Here is an 18,553-nt window from a genome sequence, read left to right as displayed (position 1 = left end):
TGCAGCCAACGCAGCACTGGAGCTTGGCTATGGAGTAAAGGGCATTGTGTTTTTGAAACTATTAATACCATCTCCAGTTTTTTAGACATCTTTGGTGGCATTTCATCCCAATGCACTAAGCAGGCTATTTTTTTTCCCTTGCATGCAATACTTAAATAAAAGATGATTCTAACTTTTTTTCAGGTCTTGTAGTTGCCTTGATCGCATGGCTCTGCATTTTAGGGAGATGCTTTGAAAAATAAAGCACTGTAATCATTAAAGATCCACTGACAATCACCTTCTGTAGATATGCTATTATACCTCACAGAAACTGAAGTTTCTTACTGACTATGAGCATTTCCTGTAAAAATTCAGAGTCCCAGGGGCGCCTGGGTGGCTTAGTCGGTTAAGCGTCCGACTTTCGCTTAGGTCATGATCTCGCGGTTCGTGGGTTCGAGCCCCGCGTCGGGCTCTGTGCTGACTGCCGGCTCAGAGCCTGGAGCCTATTTTAGAGTCTGTGTCTCCCTCTCTCTCTGACCCTCCCCTGCTCATGCTGTCTCTCTCTCTCCTAGAAATAAATAAAAATATTTAAAAAAAAATTCAGAGTCCCTTTCATGTTTGTATGGAGACCGTTTCCTTAGATTCTGACTATATATTTTCCAAGGTAGAATATTATGTCTCATTTGTTTGTAGTCTTCCAACCAACAATTTACTCTGTGATGTATGATAGGTGTCTGAGGGCGCACGCATGGTGGGAGGTGATGGTAATGGAAGGCACTCAGAAAGCGGATCCTTAACTGCATTACCTATTACTCTGTGTATCCTGAACTCCAAGAATAAGAGCTCCTTTCTTTCCAGCTCCTTATAATGTTCACATATTCTCTTCTTCACTGAATGCCTCATTAGCTTTATCTTAAGTGAGCTTTGTTTACCCAGAAATTTGTGTTCATTGTTAAATAAGACTATTTTTCAAAGTGACAAAAACACTGTATTGCCATGGGGCTACTTTGAAATCTGCTGCGAAAAGTGTTCTGCTTAAAAATCAAAACACAAATTGTATGCTTACGTTTAAATGCTCTTGGATTACAATCTTTCCGAGACCTTGCTCCAAGTGACATCTTATTAGTTCACCTCTGTTTGGATTAGGTCCAAATTCATGTCTACCATACAGTGATTGATGCTCTGCTCTCTGGTGCACAGCATGTGCTCATGACCCAAGTATCAAATGTTTATCCGACCTTATGTGCCTATTCTGAGAGAGTCCTCACTTTGGGAGTGTCTTCTATCTAATTCGTATGCTAGGTGTTAACCAGATGTGCAGTAATAGGAAAGAGGATGGCTCAAATGTTACCTAGAGGTTATATGCCTGTGGTGACCATTTTTCTAAACCCAAAATTGAGACAAATTGGTTGACAAGTATGAATAAACTCATGGGCACAGAGGGAGATAATATTTTTAAGTAGAACAATCTTGGAAATCACAAGTTTAGATATAAACAAACCCAAGTACACAGACATACAGAGACATACATATCCTTGGTTAAAAGCAGAGCCACCCATTCCCCTCAACAGAAATGACCTCTGACCACTGGTAATGTTCCAGGGTTATTCAGTATAGAGATATGTAACCATTGTGTGCATCTTCCATTTCAGTCAGTTTAATTTACACAGGTTTGAAGATTCATGTCAAGAATGTAGTTAAATATTAGATATGTTTTTAATAATCCAGTGAATCCAAATTTAATTTTATGTTTAGATATAGCAGTTTATGAATTTATAGTAAATAAAAATTCAAAGTCCTTCACCATTGGGATTTCACATTATTTTTTAATTTCCAAACTTTCAAACTATGTGTATAGCTCATAGTATTATATTTTGTTCACTAAGAAAAAAGCAAAAATATTGTGTTGAACATATAAATCATGTATCTCACACCACTCTAAATATTAAAGTAATAGGCAATCACTGACATCATTCTAACATTATATTTTCTGTAAAGATACACATACACATTAAGCACATATATATGTTTATTTATTTATATTTAAAATTGTTGATCATTTTTTTGAGATTTTTTAAGCTTCTTTTAAGAAATAAATATTTCCAAGTGTGCTTAAAAAGCAAATGTTACAATCAAGGCAAGGATTTCACAGTATAATTGCCAATAAAAGTATCTCAAGAAATTCGTGTTCAGTTTAAGGGTCCATGCAGACATCCCCAAGTCATCTTGGAGAATCTATAATGATGGTAACTCTTATGAGACTCATTCTCTTCCATATGAAAAAAAATAATACAGCCTTGACATTGATGCATGCAATATATTTTTAAGATGACATTTACACAGTACTATTCTTGCTAGGAAAAAGTAACAATTCAAAGAAGAAAGCTTTTTTTATAGTATGGTGCAATATGACTGAAAAGGCCTCATGTTCCAATTTCTACACTTTGCTACTCATTCTTTGAAGAAGTCAGTACTATCCTAATGGAAATTTCTTTTAAATATTCAATATGTAAAGTGATCCCATTACATATAGCACTAAAATATTTACCTAAGGAAATTTAGGTGATCCGATGTGGTTTTTTGAAAATAAAAGATAAATATCATACAATGCTTTCAGTTTTATTCATGGTAAGAAATGAGCACATCTGTGCGTGTTTGTATCATATGTCTGAATGCTAGACTAGGAGCTATGCTTAGTTAAACTGGCTGCAACAACGAATGGGGTATGGCAGCATAGACTTTATATAAGAAGATCAAATTAAAAAGTACCTTTAAAATTCAGTGAGGAAAAATTGAAGAGGACTAAGTTCAAGGGTAAGCTGAGTCAACTCTACAAATATAATACAGAAAATAATTAGCGAGCATGAGACACATAAAGCTCAGTTCACAGATTCAGGTGTTAAAGAAATATAATTTCATCTTCTGAAAGTTAATTTTAGATTCTAAGCCTCCGTTCTGTTGGGTGGATTAAAAAAAATTAACACGTTACTTACGGGCTTAGCCTCTACCTCTGCCATTGAGTTCTGTATTGTGATTCTGAGATCTTACACCGTGCTCTGCTGAGGCTGTGTTCCCAGGGTTACCTCCACATTGCCCAGTACTGACTTCAAGACCCAGCTTGGCCTCTCCAAATGCAGATGGTCCCTGCTGCTCTTTGAAACATGGAGTTCTTTATTTCTATCAACTTGCATTCTTGACATAGGTATTTTTCTCTGGATTACGTTACATTCCTGGTGAGCTGCCCTGACTATAAGCAAAGAATCCATCGATTTCCTTCCTTTTTTCCTCTCTGCTTCTCATCAATTCTCCTCCTTGTTAAAAATACCTTTTTAGTCTCATATAGCTAAGACCACTAAGTAAAAATTGCAAGTAGGCCTGATGATGTATTGAAGTCAGAAAAAGAACTTGGAAGCTTATAACTGTGGCCAAGTGAGAATCTGCTTAATTGATAAATTGTATAGAGACGAGGGCCACCGCAGTCCCTATCCTTCTGTGGCTTGGAATAGAATTGAGGGAGGGAGTCCACAGTTCTGAGCTCCTCTCATCTGGTGGATTCCTCATTTCATGCAGGTTTGTAAGACCTCTGAATTCACAAAACACTTTTATGTAGGCACAGGCACCCAAGGATAGAGACATCCACTCACTCATATACTAATCCTGCATTTGTCCTTTGCAGTAGATTTTGGCTTGGTAGTAAAGCAAACTGAAAGCAACCTTGCACAGGTCTAAGTCATTTTCCCAGACCTGGAGCCACGCCAGCCTTGGTTGTCAAATCTACCTCACTTCACAGCTTCTGTCTATCATTTCCCACTCTGAGGCCACAGGGTTTGGAAACAGTGGGCAGAAAGTCTGCTGTCCTGAGCAGAAAGGAAAATATGATGAGTGCAAGTAAGAAAATAAAAGTCAACATCTTAAACTATTACCAAAGTATAAGTCCAAATATAAGTGAACAAGAAAAATACCTCTATGTCACAGAACATGAGCATAAATAATCAATAACTTTTATTCTTTAGATTTGATATTTGTTAGAAATAGAGGCATACTGTAGAAAATTGTGAAAAAACTATCATATTTGGCAAGAAAAAAAAGATTGCAAGGGTTCATTTTTTTCAAAACACCTCAATTCACTAGTGAATCTCTCTTGTTTCTGAGTGACTTTTTTTGGTGATTCACTTGTTGCCAAAGATTTGGAATATCTCTAGGCTGAACCTGGTAGAAATTGTGCAGTAGGTATATTTCTCTTATGAATCCGTGCCATTCCTCTTCTTGTAAGGGTGATTTACCTGATTTCTTTGTGTTCTCTTTCCTTCTTTCTTCTTAAAACCTACTTTGGAAAGGATGTGACACAACATTCATAGCATACTTAGAAAACAACTCCGTAAATAGGGAAGTTCTATTTGGAAGTGAACAAATACTTCAAGAATATCAAGGCTTTGGGGATCAATGTCCCACTTCTGTGTCCCTTTTCTAAGGACATAAACATACTTCCAGTTTGAGACCAGTAATTGTTTTAGTAACAACTTGTCTGATAAATTTTTATCTCTCCACATATTAAATATTCAAGAGTTGTAATTCAGTCCTTCACCTATATATTTTACTTGACATTAAATGGAGAATTCTACAAGATTAATTTAGTACTTTGAGAAAAAGTGTCATACAGTTGCTTACAGAGAAAGCAAGACATGATACAAATATTGGAGCCTCTGGAAGTCAGTGCACAATTAGATTCTCTTCTCTCTTCCATTCTTCACTATCCTACCCATAAATAAAACTTGACTGTACATTTATTTTAATGCCATGACTATAAAGATACAGGAAAATATGTTTAAGTTCAGTTCTCAATGAATTTTGAATAATAACTCAAATTCATGAATTTCAGGGATTGGAGGGAGAAGAAGCCTTCTTTTCTTATTGATGAGAGTAGCTTTTAACTTAAAGATAAGTTTCAAGATTTAACCTAAATGGTAATAACTTCGTATCTGGATAGGAATATAGTGTTATAGAAATATAATTGTGATCATCTCAATGTTTTATGGTGGTGCTCCTCTGTATTACCAAGTAAGGCTCAGAAGAAATCCCACTCATTAGAAAAAAAATTTTTAAAGGTGGAGGGGAGAGCCTGGGGCTCATTTAAGCGTCTGACTTCAGCTCAGGTCATGATCTCACAGTTCATGGGTTTGAGCTCCACATCAGGCTTTGTGCTGACAGCTTGTAGCCTGTTTCAGATTCTCTGTCTCCCTGTCTCTCTGACCTTCCCCACTCATGCTTTGTCTCTCTCTCTCTCTCAAGAGTAAACAAACATTAAAAATAAATAAAAAAAGAAGAAATCCTACTGAATCATGTGCAAAGTAAATTTCAGTAATTGAGTTACATAACCCATTGGGGTCATCATTATTTTGAGAATGTATGTTCTTATTAAGCTTTCACACAATTATTGTATCAAATGTGCATTTGGAAAGCTTCTAACATTTAGAAGCCATGGGACCATAAGTAGTTTGATTTGAAGTGATGATCATGGTTTGCTTTCAGTTGAATGGGGACAGAAATTTTTATTATGATTAGAGTAATTGGCATATTTTTATGGATTCATTTTTTAATTTGGCACCCATTCAACTTCACAGCTCAAGCTACAGTAGTGGCATGATGGATTACTGTGGGTTCTTTTCATTATTATTAAATTTAATTAATTTTTGCTCAGGTACCCAGATGTGAGCAGCATCAGGCTTCTAATCTAATAATACAGACTGGAAAATATGTGCTGTCAATTACAGACATTTTGTAATGGAAACAATTAAAAGAATCATTAATGAAAAGTAGTTTGCCTCCCAATGTAGCTGGCTCTAGTTAATCAAAGGTACTTTGAAATTGAAGTCATTAATAAACTTTTCTTGCTTTTATACCAAGAAAGTGCTCTGAGATTTATTTTTGAAATTAGAAAGGTATTTTGAAAAAAAAAATGACTTAATGTATTTTGCTTTTTATAAAAACGGTTTTCTTCACCACCAACATATGTTTAAAATAGAAAAACAACTAACAAAATAAGGATTTCAATTTTCAGTGAAAAAAAAATTCCCTGTAGGGGCCCCTGGGTGGCTCAATTAGTTAAGCCTCTGACTCCTTATTTCGGCTCTCATGATCTCACAGTCATGAGATCGAGCCCCACGTCCAGCTCTGCACTGAGTGTGAAGCCTGCTTAAGATTCTCTCTCTCCCTCTTCCTCTGCATTTCCCCCATTCATGCACATGTTCACAGGAGTGTGCATGATCTCTCTTTCTCTCAATAAACAAATAATAATAATAATAAAGTAAATTCCCTATAAATTTAATTAGTATTTTTGCAGAGATGGAGGTGATAAACATTTTTACTTACTCTGCTAGTCAGTCTCCTCGTTGCTCCCACATCAATTGTTTTTAAAATGTAGGAAATATTACATAGAGTCCCTTACCTTCTAACCTGGAGTGATTTGGGCCAACAAGAAGCAACAGCAGGAGACTGAAGGCAGGAAGAAATTGGAGTATTTCTTTCTGCTTTCCTCCCTTCGTTGGCACTCTAACTCTGACAGCCACTGCATCTCTTTCTTCGTAGCTCTTCTCTGGGCCCCAGTAAAATATTCACCCCTCTTCAGATGTAGTAATCATTTCCTAGTATTGCTAGTCTCTGGATGCTACAACATCCCTTATTTGCTCTTGTCTTTATAGCCGTACATATACCTCAACTAAAGGCTCTTCATTTAACCCATCCCAATGGATTCTGTCTTCTGCTCAGACATAACTTGAACTGAGTATAACTCTTAACTTCTGCTCGGAGTCAACAAATATCCCTAGCTTGTCTTTGGAATGTGGACTAGGAGTTTCTATACTATTTTCATATATCATTTCATAAGGATGAGTACAAATATAAGGATACAACTCAGCATATTAAGATTGTTACATGCTATGAAGTTTTTCTTGAGGTAAAATCTACTCTATGTGCCCTTAAGGAGAACACTCTTTTTTCATGAGATGTGTCTCATGACTTGGAAGCAGTATTGCTTATGAATTTAAAAACATATTAGTCTTTATTTCATTTTGACGTAATATGATATTAGGAAAATGATGCCACCCATGAATCTTTCAATAAGTAAGGTCAATCTTATTATTTATGTACATTATAATCGTGAAACTCTTGATAATTGGTATCAATGTGTTGGAATGTTCATAATTTCAGAAATAATTATCAGCTACCTAAGAACCTGCAAGAGTTCATTGAACTTATTCAGTGTTCCTATTTTAATATACTTTCAAATTTGCATTACTTAGAATGATTTTAATGTTAATACAATATTCCATGTTGATTCTGAAGTTGATTGAAAATCTTTTATCATCTCCTTTTTTAATGTAACCATTGTCATTAAAGAAATACCTCTTGGTAATGTTTACCATAAATGAAATGAGTCAGTTAATATACCACTGAATACAATGGTATTTTCTGATAGATTCATGGGACCTATCTGGACATCACTCCAAATATTAATATTTAATAAATTCTAGCACTATGTAATATGTTTCTAATCTGCAAGACTACAAGCACTTATTTTAGATATCTGGTATTTATGTGAGTTCAAAAAGGTGAGTGTTTATGTCTGACAAATGCCTATTTCCAACTGACTTGTAGCTTAAAATTTTCATGTAGTCCCTAGAATGTAGAAGATGCTAATTAAATGCTTAAATGAATGAATGAATTTCTGGTTTGAAATATTTTCAAAGAATTGCTTAATCTAGAATAATTAAAAGTTATCATTTGTTAAGAAGCAAATCTTTGTAACAATGTTTTTGTGAAATGATTCCATTTTCATTTGATATATTCTGTTCTTTGCTTTAGCATCCATTAACTCTTCACAAATCGCAATTTAAGTGATTAGCTGTTGCATTACTAAGGTTTATTTACAGGGTTTTTAAATGGTTATGGGAAAAATACTTTGACTTCAAGCTTTCATAATGTGTTTTCTCTGAAATAGTTTTCTTTGCATGATAAATTTGTTTATGTTATGGTGTCCTCTCATGTAATTACGCAGAATAACATCAGAATCATGAAGCACCAGTGGAAAACACAATGCAATGTTTACAACTTCATGTTTCATTTCACTTTTATGTCTCTGAGTTATTTGAGGGTATATGCCAAACACTGGAACTTTGCCCTCAAGAAGAACTCTTTGGCCTTCTCCACCTTCCATAGCTTCTAGGAAATTGAATTTTATATATTGGATCTCCCAGACTCCTTTGCCCTCTGGCTTCTGAGGTGTGTCCGGACACTGTGAGGCCCAGAGAGTAGATCTAAAGGGGGAGAGTGAGGTGGGACACTGATTGCCCCCACTCGCTGCCCGCGGGGGTGGGTGCCTTTATGGAAGGCCTTATCTCCTTTGGGTGATTCTCTTCTGGAACTACAGCCATCTCCATAACTGCGGTCTTCCTTGCTTCTTTAGCCTAGAAACAGACACAACTCCCTGCTGTGATGGCTTTGACCACACACCAACCTTTATTCATGTTCCAAATCCTATCTATGGCTCTATAAACTGACCCCACATTAAATTCTCTAGAATTAACTCACTTAAGTATGTCATTATTCTCCTTCAAGGACCTTGACTGATGCAAGACATTTTCTCAAATGGCTGCATTTTTAAGCTGTTTTTACTTCTTCCAAATGATTCACTTAGAAATGTGATTTATTTACTCTGTCTCACATAAAAATAAGACAATAATCTACTCCTCAGATTAATTTGTGAACGTATATATGGGAAGTGATGCGATAGCCCTGATATTCTACAGCATAAAGCACATTAACATTTATAAAGGTAATCATTAATCATATTTGCCATGACACTATGATCCAGTACTACCATCATTTTTCAGACTTTGCCTATTATTAAAATGCCATGTTGACTTAGATTATGTCAGTATGTAACATTGCCAGCCTAGCTGATTTTGATAAGTCAAAGCTAAAATACAGAGCAAGGTAGACATGTCTTATCCAAATGACCCTTTTAGGGTTTATTATTTTTAACAGTACTTCCTACATATAAGCAATTGTTTCTGTAACACTTCATTATTTTTAAAAATTTGCAAATAATTTATCATTATATTTCTTATTAAGTGATTCAACAAATCTTTATGGGGTAACCACTATTCTGGCTTGTTGATGTCAGGTGTCATCAGGAATAAAATAAATCACTCTCATGGAGCTTTCATTCAAGAAGTGCTACAGAGAGAGTAAATATGAGTAACCAACACACATGGGTAGGTGCTGATAATGCTATGAAAAAAAAATAAATATGGCAAAGAGATGCGTATGGATGGAGCTATCAGACAAGGCAAGGTGTAAGAACAATTTAACTTCTTTGTTCCACTTCCTGTCTTTTGGGTTATTGTTATCATGTTTTTCATTTTATGTATACATTAAACCCTAGAAATGACTATTATTGCTCTTTTGTGCAGTTAATATTTATTTATATCTTTTCAGATAATTATAATTTTACTTTTTTTATTCCCTTCTGCTTCATTGGACTTCCATTTGGAATTTGTTTCTTTTCATCAGAAATCTATCTTTTATTTCCTTTATTTTATTGAGAGTGATAAATCCAGAATTTTGGTTGTTGCTGTTCAAAAATTGTCTTTATCTTTAATCTTAAATGAAAATTCCTTAAGTTTAGGACTAATTTTAGCATTTTAAGATCCCGGTTCTCTGACATCCACTGATTCTGTTGCAAAGTCATATCTCAATTAATTCTCTCTTCATCTGTGTCCAATCTGCTGTTAAGCCCAGCCATTGATTTCTCAATTTTAAATATTGTACTTTTTTTCAGTTCTAGAACTTGAATTGGGTTTTTATAGCTTTCAATTCTCTGCTAAAATCTCCAAGCTCATCTGTTATCTTTTTCAACATATTAACCATGGTTATTTTAAAGTCTGTGTCTCATAAATGTTTTATCAAGAGCTCCATGGGTTATGCTTCTATTGTCCATTGCATTGCTTTTTCTTTATTTTTGTCCTTATTGTCTTAATATTTGTATGCCTGTTATTTTTGAGTGAGTATTAAGTATTGTAAATCTGAAATTGTAGAAATAATATGAGGCTTCAGAGGATGATGATGATACAAGCCTGAGAAGAGAATTTACATTTACCTTTGGTAGACTGGGAGCATTCTGGAAGCATCGTCATCCAGTGTTAGGGCTTAAAATGATTTAAAGCTGGGTTCTAACCTGTGTACAAAAGTGATCTATTTTAATTGCACCCTTACTTATCTTAACCAAATATGGGAGATTTAACGTGCCCTCTCTTGGAATACCTAGACTGAAATTTTTGTTCCTCCAGCTTCATAACATGTCAAAGGCCCTTTCAGTTTCCCAACCACTCAATTACTTCACCTGAAATATATAGAAACTCTTGAGGCAAAAGCAGCCCCAAATATTGGCTGTATCTCTCTTCTTCCAGATCTTAGCTTTCTCATTCTTCATTGTCTTATTGATTTTTCATGATTTCAAGTAAATAGTCCTTAATTTTTCTCATTTTTCTTAGCAAGAGAATTTCTCAATCTGCCATAACTGAAAGCATAAATCTGCCCATAAATTTATTACTGAAGCCATAAGAAAACAAGTTCTAATCAGTAGATCCATAAGAATCAGAGAAACGAAAATATTGGGTAAATGTCTGCCAGTTTCAGAGATTCAACTTTAAAATTTTAGATGCAGATTCTGAACTAAAAAGAGTAGATTCTAATGAAAAGGGTTGTGATTGATTAGACTTGAACTGCTTCGTTTTCATCTTATATATACTCTCAACTTGTATATATAAGACAGATCTTAAAAGAAAATGGTGTAAAATTAAGTTTATGCAAAGGCCTTAGGACACAGAGACATACAAATTGGAGAAAAAGGAATTAGTGTAAATTACAAGGAGTATTTTTTAAGATCACATATTTAGGCATAAAATTTAATTTTCTTGAGGCACATGAATGTGAGTTAGTTAAACATTCAATTTTGGCTCAGTTCATGATCTCACAGTTTGTGAGTTTGAGCCCTGCATCAGAATTTCTGCTGTCATCACAGAGTCTGCTTCAGATCCTCTATATCCCTCTCTCTGCCTCTCTCCCCACTCACACTCTCTCCCTCAAAAATGAATAATCTGAACATTTAAAATAAATAAATAAAATTTAATTTTCTTTGCAGTAAAAATAATTTTACAGTTTTGTATTTTTTACTTTAAATTTCATGTCAATTTTAGATATCAGTCTTTGTTTTCCACTGTTATCCTAAAAAGTTAAAAAAGTAATATTACCATAACAATGAGTAAAATTTGGACAAAATTAATGTATAATACCACCATTCTATCAACTAATTCATGTTTATTTTTATCTTCTAGTACTATCCACAAATGTTTATTTTTTACATAGTTGCAATAAGATATATAATATTTCAAGTCATTTTTTAAAAAACTAATAATATAATAACATACCTCACCATTTAATTTCATTAAATATTTAAATGTTTGCATTAAAATCCCAATGTTTCATTGATTCCTAATTATTTTGTTTTCTTAAACCCTACTCCAGGGAAATCAATAATGCACTGTTGTTTCATATTTACCAGCATTAACTTGGAGATAGATTTGGATTTGAACAAGGACTCTTCCACTTCTCACATCATTTATTTCCCTGAGTCTGAGTTCCTGCATCTGTAAAATGGGATAATAAGGAAACAATTAAGAAATGACTGTGAGGATTAGTGCTAATTCAAGTAAAGCCCTAATCATGGCCTGGCATGTAGTAAGCACTCAATAGATAAATATCAGTTTAACAATCTCATTTAATCTCAAATAATCAGAATTTGAACTAAAATATTGCATACATACTAACCAAGAAGAAATGAACCCTAGCTCTGATATTAGAATGGTGGCTTTAAATCCTGCCCCCATCACTGGCTGCCTGGCTAGTTGGGAAGTTACATAATTTTTCAAATCCTGAGTTGTCCTTTCTGGATTTTAGAGAGAGAAACACTAACATAAAATCTGCAAAAATCACTAACACAGTGCTTAACACATTAAATTCAGTATTAAATTCCTTTTCTCTTAGCTTTCTCCTATCAAACTCATAGAACACGTCTGTCTCCATGAACATTATCCTCTCTCTACTCCTTCTCCAGTGACTCAGCAAGTACGTTAGAAGCCTTTCTCTTGACAATTGTAGTTTTTAAAAATAACAATGGTGTTTTGACTATTTTTATGTCCTTTTTGACTATTCTTGGATGCAAGAAGTTTCCAGGAAGAAAGTGCTGTGTTTATTTGACTACTATTTACCTTTCTGTGATGGTCAGAATATAATATAATAAAAGTCAGTTATTCCTTTCCTGAAGCATTGCATTTTTAAGGAAAAGAGCAGGGGACTTTGTTACAGATAGATTCAGTTTTAAAATTGGGACCCTGATAATTATTAGTTCCATAAGTTTAAGAAATCTTGTTAGTTAACTGATCTGAGTCCCAGTTTATCTATCTGTAAAAGCTGATTGATAATATCTTCTCTTAGAATCAAGTAAGGGCTACAATGAAATAATGCATGTAAGATATTCACTCAACTGGTAACTGTGAAAAAAGATTAATTTTGTCTTATTTTAATAACTTCTCAGGTACAGCTATCCAGAGAACCAAAATATCTGTGTATGTTGTATTTGTTCTTATTAAGAACTTTTACAAATAAGAAAGCTGTAACTGTAGACCCTGGGTTTTTTTGTTTTGTTTTGTTTTTGTTTTTGTTTTTGTTTTTCGATGTCATTTTACTCAGTAGGGACTGTGGTTAAAGCTGAAAGCACTTACCTGAGAGGCTAGAGAGAGCTCTTCACACCAGTATTAACTCCATCTTTGGTAGTTCTATATCATTCAACTCTTCCTCACCTACCAGCTCCAATAACCAAACCAAAGTCTAAACCCTGTAAGTTGTTTAGCACATGAGATGTTTGCTTTAGTATATGCTTTTGTTGAAAATATCATTTGCTCTTAGAAATGCAGTACTGTAACACACAGGAAAAATCTTTTCAATTGACTTCTCTCCATGTTCTCCCCACCAACAAAATCTAATGTATAAATTTGACCTTTCAATGATTATCACAATAATAAAATGTCCCTTAAAAAGTAAGTGTTCTTTGGTCTCAGTGATATAAAAGGTATTTTAATCATTGGATAAGAAAAAGGGATATTTTTCTTGCAATTAAGTAGGATAAGAAAACGGCACCGTTACATAGTAAATTGTCATCTTTCAGAAAATTGTGTTTTTCTCCCTTGGTTCATTTCAATTATAATCTGGGGATTGTCAGTTCCTAAGGATAAGGGAAACATATTTTTATTATATAGTGAAGGAAATAAGCTAGGCATATTTCTTCTTTATTTTTTAACTCTTTATGCCTTATTATTTAAAAAGATGGAACTTATTTTTACAGAATTTAACCTAACCCTCCTTACTTATAAGTAGGAAATAACCCTCAGCATCTTTGTCATCTCCATGCTACTTCTTAATCATGTCAGTGAGGGGCTTGGAGCTCAAGTGTTTAAAAAAAATCAAGATTCAGGAGCACCCGGGTGGCTCAGTTGGTTGAGCGTACGACTCCTGACCTCAGCTCAGGTACCCCGTGTCAGGTGGGATGCTGGCCATGGATCCTGCTTGAGGTTCTCCCTCTGCCCCACTCTGCCCTTCTCCTCAACTTATGCATTCACACTCTTGCTCTCTGTCTCTCTAAGTAAATAAATAAATAAATAAATGAATAATCAAGATTCAGAGTGAGTGGAGGCAGTAAGAGAGATAAATAAAAGAAATGGGAAACAGGAAAAGAATAAGGAAAGACCTAACTGGGAGAATTTTCCCAAGAGAATGGGTTTCTAAGAATGTCTTGGGCCGTTCAGGCTGCTTTACCAAAATGCCATAGACTAGGTGGCTTATAAACAAAAGCAATTTATCACTCATAGTTCCAGAGTCTTTGATCTGTTTCTAGTGAGGCCCTTCTTCAAGGTTGCAGACTGCCAACTTCTCCTGGTACCCTCACATGGCAGAAGGGTCAAGGCATATCTCTGGGGCCTGTTTAGTAAGGTTACTGACCTCTTTCATAAGGGCGCCATCTTCATGATCTAATCAACCCTTTCCAAAGGCTCCACTTCCTAACACCATGGCCTTGGGGGTTAGTTTCAACATAGGAAGTTGGGAGAATACATTCAGACCATAACAAAGAAGAATACAAAATATATGTGAGTGAATATGTCTTGACTCATAAAAATGTATTTTTTATGCAATTCCCTCATTCAAAGTTAGTCTTTAATAAAAAACTTGCATTCAAGAATATCTTGGCCGATTAGAACAATGGTCAAAAATGATCAAGATAAATTGTAATAGAGATTTAGAAAACATCCTACACTTAGATTTAAATTAACGTTTGAAATTATGAGTAAGGACAAAATCCTAAGTTTTTATGTATTTGCAAGGCTAATCACTGCAATATTAGGTTAAATTAATAGAGCTACAATTTCCTTTGTAAGCTACGTGGGTCAGGCCACATCAGCACATTAATGTCACCATTAAAAATACTAAAGAGCATTCTGTAATGGGCATTCAAAATATTGAAATGCACTGCAGTTTAAATCCACTTTATGTGGGAGAATTATAAAATAACCACGCTTTTAGCATTTTAGTTTAAATAAGGGAGAAGGCTTAGCATGGTCCAAGCCAGACAGCAGATCAAGAGAAAAGATGCAAGTTAAAGATAAGTGTGATTTTGTTCAAGCTAAGGTAAATGTTCTTTTTTCAAGTGCGATTTTGTTCAAACTAAGGTAAATGTAACTGGAGCTATCAAAAAAGAAAAAGGGAAAGCTTCCTTTGAAAGTTTGTGAATTGATCATTACTGAACATTTTCACAAAAACATGTGAATGACTATCACTTAATCAATGCTTCAGATATAGTGTGTTTACACTCAGTATAATCCCCATCCTCAAAGATCTTCTTTCCAGCCGGTTTCTGATTAGAGGATGGCACTGGGAATTGTTCGTGCTGGATTTGGAAAGCAGAAGAGGAGAATTGATTAGTCTCTAGAAACAGCTGTGAATGAACATGGAATTCTGCCTGTTTTCATTGCGGGTGTCTGAGATCACTGGTAGACCCCTTCCTGCTGCTACCAGATGATCTAAATGTCCTCTAGAGAATCTCTTACTTCTCTGCTACAGATTGCTTTCAATTGTATTTCTCGTATTAAGCCTCTAATATCCTGCATTGGGCTTCTTCCTAGTTAAAATGTCTGGAGTAGTCTCCATGATCCTGACTAATCCATGACTGAATGGGAGCTAGATCACATGAGTCCTCAGAGGACAGTATATTAAATACAACATAAATATTAAAAACAACTGGTTGAAAAAGACATTAATTTCTCTTTGTATATTTATTTGACTCAAGAACAAATATGCCATCAAACACTGTTCTCCCAAAATGTATCCCTTTGAACTATGTAATAATCTCATGTAATTAATACCCTGGTTCACAGAAGCAAATTTTATGTATAATCACTGATTGTTCTTAAAACATAAAACATTGACTTCTTTGGAATGCTTAGTAACATTAGTAAAATCATCTGTCGCTAGTTTTCTGTATTCTTAATTGTCTGAAAAATTAAGCCTGTCAGATTATATTAAAGTACTGTTTTCTCTTAGAAGTTTTATTTCATTTATGAGATTTACTTTTCACTCTGAATTTAGGAAGATGGGTAAGCCAAGTACCCATTTTTTTTTTTTTGAGAGGGCAAAGGAGAGACAGACAGAGAGAGAGAGAGAATCAGTGAGAGAGAGAGAGAGGGAGTGAGGGACAGAGGATCAGAAGCAGCCTCTGTGCTGACAACATACAGCCCCATGTGGCACTCGAACTCATGAACTGTTGAGATCATGACATAAGCCAAAGTCAGATGCTTAACCAACTAAGGTACTCAGTAGCCCCTGTGATTGTTTTTAAGTATGAAAGTTTTCTTTTTTATTCTTTTAATGTTTATTTATTTTTGAGAGAGAGGAGAGACAGAGCATGGGCAGGGGAGAGGCAGAGAGAGAGGGAGACACAGAATCGGAAGCTCTGAGCTGTCAGCAGAGCCTGACCCTGGGCTCAAAGCCACAAGCTGTGAGGTCATGACTTGACCCGAAGTCAGACATGCAACCAACTAAGCCACCCTGGCACCCCAGTATGAGAGTTTTTAATGGATTATAGTAAAAAGCAGAATCTTGGTAGGCATTGATGCTAAAAGATACATTTAATTTCCAGCTCCACTACTTAACAATTCATGATACTAAAACTGTTAGGATAATGTCCACTCCTAAGAAGGTTTGGGTAAGATTAATTGAGACATCATGTGTAAAGCTCTTAGCACAATGACTTAACTCCTGCTCAATTAATATTAATCCTTTCCTCTTTCCCTTGAGACAGGTTTTTAAATTCCTCAGAATACCGAATCTTGAATTCCTCTCACCTGCGTTCACATGTATCAAGTTCATGGTTTCTCAATGTATTGAGAGATCACCTGCATCAGAATGACTGTGCTAGTTCAAAATATATAGAGATCTATAAATAGATGAATGATAGATAGATTCAGGAGCTCCAACTATGGAATGTATCTTTGGGAATAGGGGATATAAATCTGCGTTTTAACAAGCTTCCACATGTTATGTATGCCCCTGATGTAAAAAGCAATTAAACCAGACTTTCCATAGCAGTTGACTACTGAAATAGTCCATTTCAAATTCTATCTAGGGACTCCTGGGTGGCTCAGTCAGTTGAGCGTCCAACTTTGGCTCGAGTCATGTTCTCACATCCCAGTGGGTTCCAGCCTCGCATGGGGCTCTGTGTTGACAGCTCAGAGCCTGGAGCCTCCTTTGGATTCTGTCTCCCTCTCTCTCTCTGCCCCTCCCCCACTTATGATCTGTCTCTCTCTCTCAAAAACAAATAAACATTTAAAAAATCAAATTCTATCTAAAAGAAAAAATTGTAAATAAAATTTTTAAAAGTTTTAACATGAATATGAGGACTGACTAACACTCATAGAAAATGTAAAACTAACACTAGTTTGACAAATAGAGCACTCCAAGTGATAAGGAGGTAAAGCATGATATCTGAAAAATCGTGGGATTTGAGGAAGAGGCTAAAATATGTTCTTTAAATTGCATATTAAATAGAAAGGTTTAATGGTTTCTGCACAACCATTGCAGGGATGCAATAACTGAGTTGTATGCAGTGATGTGTCAGTTTTCTTTTTCATCATTTTAACAGTATAAGATTGCAGCTATCAGACCATATTTAATTTCCAGCCTCAATGTTTTTAATGTCTTTTGCCCCCAAGTGTCCACTTTAAAATTCACCAAACTGCAGAGGTATAGGGAAAGAGAATTTTTATTCATTTTATCCAAGTTTCCAACTTACAGCCTCTCTCCACCATGATTTAGATCTTTCCATAACGATTCTAAGTGAGACCAATGTCAGGTTTAGCAAATCAGTATATTTTAAGTCCTCTGGGGTGCAAATGGAAAGAATTTGTAGTCTTCAGGTAAGTTAATAGGTATATTTTTAGATTCTTTAAAATTTTGATAGAACACATTAATAAACATACTTTAGGGGGCGCCTGGGTGACCCAGTTATTTGAGCAGCTGACTCTTGACCTCCCAGCTCAGGTCTTGAACTCAAGGGCATGAATTCAAGCCCTGTGTTGGGCTCTCTCTGTGCTGGGCATGAAGCCTACTTAAAAAAATACTCTAAATTTATTTTTTAATCCACTATATCACATTTGCCTTACTACAAGTTTGATAATTCGCTTCCCTACTTTCTCTTCTCTAAATTAATTATTTACTGTTTCATTATAATTTATCAAGCACCAATTGTATTAGAAGGATTTGGCCCTGAGTTTTCTCTTCTCCTCAAATTATCTCCAAAATGATGATCATTCTCTTTATACTTCTGAGACACATTAAAATGTTATATTTTCCTGGGGCACCTGGGTGCCTCAGTCGGTTAAGCATCTGACTTTGGCTCAGGTCATGATCTCACAGTTTGTGAGTTCAAGAGCCCTTTCAGGCTCTGTGTTGACAGCTCAGAGCCTGGAGCCTACTTTGCATTCTGTGTCTCTGTCTCTCTCTGCCCCTCACCAGTGTGTGCTCTCACTCTCTCTTTCTCTCTCTATCTCTCTCTCAAAAATAAACACTAAAAAAATTTTAAATGTCATTTTTTCCTAATAGCAAATTATTACCTTGTTCTCTGAAAGCTATAGTTACTATATGAGGTACAATTTGGTAAACGCCTGCTTCAAATGTCTAAATTAATTTATAGTGGACTGTAGGTCCATCAGTAAAATATACTGATTAATAATATTCCTTCCATTTAAAAGTATGTTATAAAATACATTTTTTTATTTATTTTTGCAATGTTGCAAGGCAGACAAAATTATTGTCCCTATTTTACACACATACTAAAGTTGAAAGAAAAAGAATGGATTAACCCAATGTCTCATGACTACTGAATGGTGAACTCAGAAACTAAGACTCAGGT

General features: G+C 35.2%; 1 long non-coding RNA gene across 1 annotated transcript in view; it reads right to left on the bottom strand.

The window, feature by feature from the left end:
- Positions 1-2,063: 2,063 nt before the first annotated feature.
- Positions 2,064-18,553, bottom strand: part of LOC120226788 — a 182,906-nt gene continuing 166,416 nt past the window's right edge. The window contains exons 4-5 of the long non-coding RNA XR_005527090.1: positions 11,597-11,684; positions 2,064-3,836 (exon numbers count right to left, since the gene is read on the bottom strand). This is a non-coding gene — a long non-coding RNA (uncharacterized LOC120226788). The remainder of the gene's footprint in view (positions 3,837-11,596; positions 11,685-18,553) is intronic.

This window comes from Hyaena hyaena, unplaced genomic scaffold, assembly GCF_003009895.1.
Source record: "Hyaena hyaena isolate Hyena2069 unplaced genomic scaffold, ASM300989v1 scaffold_1829, whole genome shotgun sequence".
NCBI classification, from domain to species: Eukaryota; Metazoa; Chordata; class Mammalia; order Carnivora; family Hyaenidae; genus Hyaena; species Hyaena hyaena.
Note: the sequence above shows the minus strand (reverse complement) of the source record. Positions and strands in the feature narration are given on the sequence as shown.